This window comes from Mixophyes fleayi, chromosome 1 (assembly GCF_038048845.1).
Source record: "Mixophyes fleayi isolate aMixFle1 chromosome 1, aMixFle1.hap1, whole genome shotgun sequence".
Taxonomy (NCBI): Eukaryota; Metazoa; Chordata; class Amphibia; order Anura; family Limnodynastidae; genus Mixophyes; species Mixophyes fleayi.
Window position 1 is genome coordinate 95,734,944 of NC_134402.1, and position 9,304 is coordinate 95,744,247.

General features: G+C 47.1%; 1 long non-coding RNA gene across 1 annotated transcript; it reads left to right on the forward strand.

Moving 5' to 3' along the window:
* Window positions 1–476: 476 nt before the first annotated feature.
* LOC142105140 (uncharacterized) lies at window positions 477–5,488 on the forward strand. Its single transcript, XR_012679682.1, has 3 exons — window positions 477–652; window positions 2,309–2,408; window positions 4,894–5,488. It is a non-coding gene; the product is annotated as an uncharacterized LOC142105140 (long non-coding RNA).
* Window positions 5,489–9,304: the final 3,816 nt, after the last annotated feature.

Consider the following 9,304-nt stretch of genomic DNA (forward strand, 5'->3'; position numbering starts at 1 on the left):
CTGCTGCTAACACATACTTGCTAATACTACACAGGGACACATCCTCTGCAATTGCTGAGGAATAGGGCAAAGCATTACATATTAATAAACAGCCCCATAGACACAACTGTATAATAAGCAGTGTTATATAAGGTGCACCCATATGCCTTACATAGCAGAGTAAACTACAGGCTAAGAAAACTGATGCTCTCCAACTGCTGTGACACTACAAGTCCCAGTAAACCCCGATAGACTTAGAATGGTAGATTGCTGGGACTAGTAGTTTTACCACAGCCGGGGAGACACTACAGGGTAACTAACCCTAGTTTAACGAATGACAGCTACCTATCGGTGACGAGCTCGTTAATCATCCACGTACCTTGCGCTGTATACCTACTGAGAGGTAACATCATGGTGGTAGATTAGGGGTCAAACGCCAGTAAATGGCTGCAGTGACTGCCAGTTTGCTTCTTTCAGATCTGAGCTGGGCACTGGGTAGCGGCTAAATCCCCTTCGGGTTAGGTACCCTGGCACGTCAATATGACGTCACAGGGTCATGTGATCGCAGCGGTCACATGGTACAAAGTATTAGGCGGGCTGCTGAAAGGCTGTATTATCCGTGCAGGAGCGCCATCGTTTCTTTCGGATCTTGGCTGCTATCGTGTACAAAAAGGTAAGTAGAAGGGAAGCTAGTGTGTGTGAGTGTGTGGTGGATGCAGGGCTGGCACAGGGGGCATGTGTGGTGGAAGCTGGGCTGGCACAGGGGGCATGTGTGGTGGAAGCTGGGCTGGCACAGGGGGCATGTGTGATGGATGCAGGGCTGGCACAGGGGGCATGTGTGGTGGAAGCAGGGCAGGCACAGGGGGCATGTGTGGTGGAAGCTGGGCTGGCACAGGGGGCATGTGTGGTGGATGCAGGGCTGGCACAGGGGGCATGTGTGGTGGAAGCAGGGCTGGCACAGGGGGCATGTGTGGTGGAAGCAGGGCTGGCACAGGGGGCATGTGTGGTGGAAGCAGGGCTGGCACAGGGGGCATGTGTGGTGGAAGCAGGGCTGGCACAGGGGGCATGTGTGGTGGAAGCAGGGCTGGCACAGGGGGCATGTGTGGTGTAAGCAGGGCTGGCACAGGGGGCATGTGTGGTGGAAGCTGGGCTGGCACAGGGGGCATGTGTGGTGGAAGCTGGGCTGGCACAGGGGGCATGTGTGGTGGAAGCTGGGCTGGCACAGGGGGCATGTGTGGTGGAAGCTGGGCTGGCACAGGGGGCATGTGTGGTGGATGCAGGGCTGGCACAGGGGGCATGTGTGGTGGAAGCAGGGCTGGCACAGGGGGCATGTGTGGTGGAAGCTGGGCTGGCACAGGGGGCATGTGTGGTGGATGCAGGGCTGGCACAGGGGGCATGTGTGGTGGAAGCAGGGCAGGCACAGGGGGCATGTGTGGTGGAAGCAGGGCTGGCACAGGGGGCATGTGTGGTGGATGCAGGGCTGGCACAGGGGGCATGTGTGGTGGATGCAGGGCTGGCACAGGGGGCATGTGTGGTGAAAGCAGGGCTGGCACAGGGGGCATGTGTGGTGGAAGCAGGGCTGGCACAGGGGGCATGTGTGGTGTAAGCAGGGCTGGCACAGGGGGCATGTGTGGTGGAAGCTGAGCTGGCACAGGGGGCATGTGTGGTGGAAGCTGGGCTGGCACAAGGGGCATGTGTGGTGGATGCAGGGCTGGCACAGGGGGCATGTGTGGTGGAAGCAGGGCTGGCACAGTTGGCATGTGTGGTGGAAGCAGGGCTGGCACAGGGGGCATGTGTGGTGGAAGCTGGGCTGGCACAGGGGGCATGTGTGGTGGATGCAGGGCTGGCACAGGGGGCATGTGTGGTGGAAGCAGGGCAGGCACAGGGGGCATGTGTGGTGGAAGCAGGGCTGGCACAGGGGGCATGTGTGGTGGATGCAGGGCTGGCACAGGGGGCATGTGTGGTGGATGCAGGGCTGGCACAGGGGGCATGTGTGGTGGATGCAGGGCTGGCACAGGGGGCATGTGTGGTGGATGCAGGGCTGGCACAGGGGGCATGTGTGGTGGAAGCTGTTTGACATAGGGGTCACATGGTAGTGTGTGTGTGTGTGTCTCTCTCTCTCTCTTGGCATAGGGGGGCATGTGTGATGGAAGCTGCAGGGCACAGAGGGGGGGGGCATGTGTGAGTAAAGCATGTGGGCAGAAGGGGCATGTGAGGGAGAAGCCTCTTCCCCACACAGCCCCTCCTCAACCAACAATACCCTGACAACACTCACCATCTTTTATCTGCTATTCCCCATGACATGTGCTCATTCTCTTTTCCCTCACAGGCCCGCTGCCCACAATCGTGTCTCACTGCCGCCCACCAGCTTTTCCCTCACAGGCCCCGCTGCCTCAATCCTGACACCTCTTACTTCAGAATGAAACGAGGTACTTTTTATTTGAAAGAGGAGTAGAGCCTTACCGGCAAGTGAGATAATAATACAGAGACCGTTATTGCCATAGATGTTGTGACTAGATGCAGTAATCTTTAATAAACAAAACCACATTTTACTCAGATGATATTTTCATTACAGGCCATGAGTATAATTGCTTTTGTCACAACACTGTACATAAAAGACTTTTCTCAATTCTCTCACAAAAATAACAATACATCCAGTTTTCTACACACTTTTTTGGGTGGCATACTTCAGCTTTCTCACTTATCCATAACTTTTAAATTTGGCTATTTTTCAGGCATTCATTGCGGGACACCAGGAACCATTGGAGGATATGGTAGGGACCAGGCGAAAGGGCAATATAAGACATTCTGGACGTTCACTGACACTACTCCTGCTGTATACCACTCTTCTGTTAGGCCTTTAGTTTAGAATTTTATTACTGGGGTGGTCTCCAAAGTCTACGACTTTAATGTCACAGCTTGGATGATTGTCTAACGCTCTGAGCGTAAGAATGGAGGTAACGAGGTGGTGTTTACTCTAATGCCCCCACTCACAATGCTGGATTCCTCCACAGGACCCGGCCAAAGTCGGTACTGGGGTTCACAGGCAGTCTAAGAAGACTCTTGAGTCACTTGCGTTTTCTGTGGGTGTCCTGTTTGGGCCGTAGCTCGACAATATTATTAGTTGGGTGATAGGAGGAAAAAGTGCTTTTCTTCCTGTTAATGTACCAAAAGCTAAGGTGCCCAGGTTTCTCTCCTGTTTTTTCCTCTTGTCTGCTAGGTGCCTAGTCGCCAAGTCTGCTGATAAGAAATTGGCATGATGGTGTTCTGCCCACCCATGATCGCTAATGTTTGAGCCTGTCTACTCCTCTTCAGGGTTAAACATAAATTGAAGGCCTATAGCAGTGGTTCCCAAACTTTTGCAGTTCGCGACACCCTTAGAGTCTCCAAATTTTTTCAAGGCACCCCTCCAAAATAATTATTGAGCAGTCCTGTTTTAGAAGTAGTTGGGTCAAAAAATTGTAATAAGTATTTAGGTCAGGACAGAAATACTTATTTAGTTGTATGCCCTCAGGCACTCTGCCCCCTCTGCATCCAGACACACTGCCCCCTCTGCATCCAGACACACTGCCCCCTCTGCATCCAGACACACTGCCCCCTCTGCCCTCTGTCACGATGCCCCCTCTGTCACGATGCCCCCTCTGCCCTCTGTCACGATGCCCCCTCTGCCCTCTGTCACGATGCCCCCCCTCCTCTGCCCTCTGTCACGATGCCCCCCTCCTCTGCCCTCTGTCATGATGCCCCACCTCCTCTGCCCTCTGTCACGATGCCCCCCCTCCTCTGCCCTCTGTCACGATGCCCCCCCTCCTCTGCCCTCTGTCACGATGCCCCCCCTCCTCTGCCCTCTGTCACGATGCCCCCCCTCCTCTGCCCTCACTCACGATGTCCCCCCTCCTCTGCCCTCTGTCCCCCTCCACTGCCCCTCTCACGCTGTGTCCCCCTCCACTGCCCCTCTCACGCTGTGTCCCCCTCCACTGCCCCGCTGTGCCCCTCCTCTGCCCAGCTGTCGCACTCCTCTGCCCGCTGTCACACTCCTCTGTCCTGTTGTGCCCCGCTGTCACCCTCTTCTGTCTGCTGTTACCCTCCTCTGCCCTGTTGTGCCCCGCTGTCACCCTCCTCTGCCCTGTTGTGCCCCGCTGTCTGCCCCGCTGTCCTGCTGTGCCCCGCTGTCACGCTCCCTCTCACTCCTCTGCCGTGCGCCAGCCATAGATTAAAAAGAAAGAATACAGAAACTTACCAATCTGTCGGGCGCCGGGACCCAGCAGACTCCTCTCTCCCACAGCAGCTTGTTACTGACTTCGATATTCAGTGACAGCTGCGGGAGAGAGGAGTCTGCTGGGTCCCGGCGCCCGACAGATTGGTAAGTTTCTGTGTTCTTTCTTTTTTTCAATGCTTGGCCGGCGGCACCCCAGTGACAGCGCCCCTGGGCGCCGCGGCGCACAGTTTGGGAACTGCCGGCCTATAGGGAGAGTAGTATAGAGGGGGTAGAGCTACGGTGAACTTCTAAGATGTCTTAAAGTGTCTGTGAAACATTGGGGTATAGTGTAGTGACCAGTCATGCAGTGTCTCCCAGGGGACTATATATAAAAATCCTATTATTTATTCTGTGTTTTATTTCCCTGATTACTCTTTCAGAAATAAAACATTTTTTCTTATACTACAAAGCAATTTTTGTTACATACTGTCCAGACTACTGTAATGATATCTTTGTCTCCTACAATCCATTCAAATAGTCGCTGCAGAAATAACCTCTATACTCTCCGTCATTAATTACTGTTGTCTTACTGAAATCATCTTGTCACTACAAAAGTATTTAGTGCTGTCCTATCCATTTCCACTTATATCTATTATCACAATCTCTGTACATACCAACCCTCTGCTTACGCTGACACTTTTTTTGTTTGCTTCTCCCAGGTTACCTCCGCTCTCAGGACTATGACCCTTCTTGAATGCTGCCCGTGGAAATGTTCAACAGAATATCTCTGTCAAGTATCGTCTCTAACTGCAGGATCCTGCTAAAAAATTATCTGTTTAAGGAAGAGTTCAAATAGTGCTTGTGACTCCCAGAGGGTAAAAGGACACGTTCTGGAGCGGACTGTTATGGGATTCCCATTTTAAAGTATCCGTCCATCAAGCGATATTAACGAAGGAGAAAGCAAGAAACCTAATAGAGACAGTTTATTATTTTATTTCTACTCTCGAACTTCATGTTATTATCCACCTGATAATGCCTGATGAAATTACCGCGAAGAGTGATAGTTATGTTGTAGCTTGTTACGATGAAGACCAGCAAGTGGGATATATTACCTGATATTGTAAATGGACGTTATCAGACATTTGTGTGTGCTGTTACATATTACAGACAGCTGAACGTTGTAATATACTGTATATTTGAATACTTAGTAAGAAGTACATAATGTGATGTAAACAAAACATACTGAAAGCAGCTTTTTTTGTATATTTCAGAGGTAAGGTTGTAATAAACTAGTTATTTATTTCACCATTAAAATGACTACATCTTTATTGTTGCTTTGGTTGCTTAACTTTCTCAAAAACATCTCAATGTTTAGTATATCAAGTCTGTACTTTACCTGTAATTGCCATGCCGACCAAGGTTCTCCCCCAGCAATGGAGGACCCAGGAGGGGGTGACTGATCCAGGCAGCCGGCCGGACCAGCACACTCATGGGGGTATATTTATTAAACTGCGGCTTTGTAAGAGTGGAGATGTTGTCTATAGCAACCAATCATTTTCTAGCTGTCATTATGTAGAATGCACTAAATAAATGATAACTAGAATCTGATTGGTTGCTATAGACATCATTTATTTAGTGCATTCTACAAAATAACAGCTAGAAAATGATTGGTTGCTATAGGCAACATCTCCACTTTATCAAACTTGCAGTTTAGTAAATATACCCCATTGTCTTGCACTGTTTGTGATCTAATTATTTCAATAACCTATTTAGTGCTGATACCATGCGCCTCTCTGTGAAAATGGTGCACAATAATTCATAATGTACAGTAACTTACACACGTAGGAACACTGGCCACAACTTGGACATACACACTGCTGTATATGTAGCACATTTTCTTTTGTTTACAAGCCACCAGACCTGGAAGATAAGTTTTGACCCAAACCCCTCTACCCCTTTATGTTAGATATTTTTTACATGTCTATATGTGACCCGTGTGGAAGAGACCTTCACGCTTTCCTCGTGTGTCCTACAAGCATGTCAAAATATTAGATAAATGCATAAAGTATACCTGCTGAACCAAGGATTGTAAAACAAATAATATACTATCTATTCTCTTAATTATCTTTTTGAAAAAAAGTAATGACATAATTTACCAATATATTATGAGAAGCATCTTCCACATATTAGGATTTTTTTATTGAATGCCTACATTACTTTTAGCCTGACAATTATTACATTATTATTGTTATATTCAAATATGTCCAATTTTTTTTAAAAAGATGCATCTAGCACGAAGTCTATTACACCACATCTGATTATAAGAAGGGTCCCCACATAATAAACTTAATTTTCCACCTACAGCAGCAAGAAGTAACTTGTAATGCAATTTGCAACTGATCCATCGTAATCACACAGGTGTTTAATTGTACAGTGTGCCACTAACTACATCTTTATTCAGTCCAGGTAATTTTAAGTTAGGTGTGTGTCTGAATCTAAATTTGACGTGCACAGATGTAGTGCACTCTAATTTTCAGTGCACGCTGTACCCGCCACAATAAGTGCTGAGAGACAAAAGCTGTGGCATTGAAAGAAAGGCAATTATGCAAATAATCTTAAGAATAAAGATCCTGTTTTATTAATTACTAGCTGAAGTACCTGCCGTTGCCTGGGTTTAAATCTTCAAGCTATTAAGTTATCAATGAGTTGGATGTAACTGTCAACCTTTTCAAAATAATTAGAAGCTTAGCAGGTCTTCAACACACCCATTAGGTGGCTGCCCAGTGTGATTTTTGTTTTTAGATTAAATGTCATTGAAATCCATCTAGTGGAAGGACCAGGACAGGCTCGCCAGGTCAAAGTTCTGCCCAGCGTACACCAACGGGAGGTTCTACTGGGACCCTAATCTCACTAAAACCTGGACAGGATTCAACTGGACCATCTCGCGTTGGTTTCATCCCAATCGGTGCAGGGGTGTCTGAATGCATAACTGGACAGACAAGCAGACCAATGATTTATATATATAAGATTTTACTGTGAAAAGGCATCCTCAGAATGATTCCTCCTCTTGTCTGCCTTACTTGCATTGATCAACATTCTGCGCTCTTGTTATAATTGCCATACCTACTCCCAGTGCCCTTCTTGAGTATGGTTCCAGTAGGATTAGGATAGGGAAGAGGTATACTAGTACATGGACTGGAGCCAATGACTGGGGAGTCACCAGACCCATTGTGCTAAATAATGCCACATAAGTACCCCTTGAGTAAAATATACACCATGGGTAGATCCAAGTACTTATTTAACTAAAAATGTTAACACTAAAATCTGAACATTTCTTGGAGGGGAGGGGGGGGGGGGGGCAGGGGATCGTGTAATTTAAGTACCGCTCTTAACTATACATTTATGCATCCGTGTTAATATGACCCAGGTGGCAAAGCCTACATTACGCAGCTTGCTGTGACTCACGTCATGGAGGACCCCATCCTGACCACTTCACTGGGAAGTGGCAGGATGCGGGAAAACCAACCAGGTACTGCGGGAGATCTATGCAGAATTAGGGAGTCTCCCGGACAATACGGGAGAGTAGGCAAGTATGATTAAAACATAACCTAAATTATCCACTACAAAGCATACAAGTATAATAGTCAATTTCTGTAAGCAAATCTACATGCTCCAGACTGATTGAATATTCCCCAGAGCAGGGCCATCTTAACAACATTACGGGCCCCTGGGAAAAGCAGTGCATCGGGGGCCCTATATATAATATATATATATATATATATATATATATATATATATATATATATATATAGGGGCCTCGATGCACTGCTTTTTTTAAATGTACTCGCTCAGTGACCCTTGAAGTTTTTCTTTTGCAGGATTTTTTTTTTTGCAGGATTATTTATTTTATTAAGAGACTTGCCTATGGGGCCCCCTTGCCCCTGGGGCCCCCGGTGCCCAATGGAAAAGATGGACCTGCCCCAGAGAATACTAAGTAACACCATAGAAATGAACTGGAAACTATAATTTTCTGCTAATGAAAACAAGTTCTGTGAATAGAGAGGGAGAGGGGGCTCTTCATATATATCTAATGCATGCTACTGTGCATTAAGGTTCTAGCATAAAATAATAATTGCAAATAACTTTTCTCATGGGCTAATATCTACACATTATCCTTTACTTTGAGTTGATCTTTCAGTTTGCATTTCTTGCTGTTGCTTCCAATTTATGACCCTGTATCTTCAGTTTCTCTATTTCTCACTCTAAAATGATCTTGTTTTTAGATATCTACAGATCAATATGGATTATTTATGAGTAACCACAAGAGAAATTAACTCTTAAAAGGTTGGCCCAATAAGTACATTTTATCTTTAAAAAATAAATGGCTAAATAAATATTATTATTTTTTTAGGTGACCTGAAAACAAATTCAAGACAAAATGCACATATTATACTATCCATTTTCTTGTTATTTAGTACTGATACTACCATCACCAAAAACAACCTCAGTAATATAAGACAGTATAAGTGTGGCTAAGAGCTGGCTAAATCCTATTTCCCATACAGTCATTGTACCAGGTACCTACACTGAAGGGGATTTAGACACTTTACTGTGAGCTGGCTAAATCCCCTTCCAATTCATGACCCGGCCAGCAGGGGGCTAAAAGGTACCTTCAGTGAAGGGGATTTAGCTGGCTCACACTGAGTGTGCTATTTCCCATGCAGTGTATGTATCAGGTACCTTCGGTGAAGGGGATTTAGCTGGCTCACACTGAGTGTGCTATTTCCCATGCAGTGTATGTATCAGGTACCTTCGGTGAAGGGGATTTAGCTAGCTCACACTGAGTGTGCTATTTCCCATGCAGTGTATGTACCAGGTACCTTCGGTGAAGGGGATTTAGCTGGCTCACACTGAGCTGGCTAAATCCCCTTCGAGTTCATGACCCGGCCAGCAGGGGGCCAAAAGGTACCTTCGGTGAAGGGGATTTAGCTGGCTCACACTGAGTGTGCTATTTCCCATGTAGTGTAGATACCGGGTACCTACGCTGAAAGGGATTTAGTCGCAACCCTGGGCACTGCCAAGCTCCAGCAAACACACATCGCGCATGTGCGAAGCCAGCGCACAGGCTGC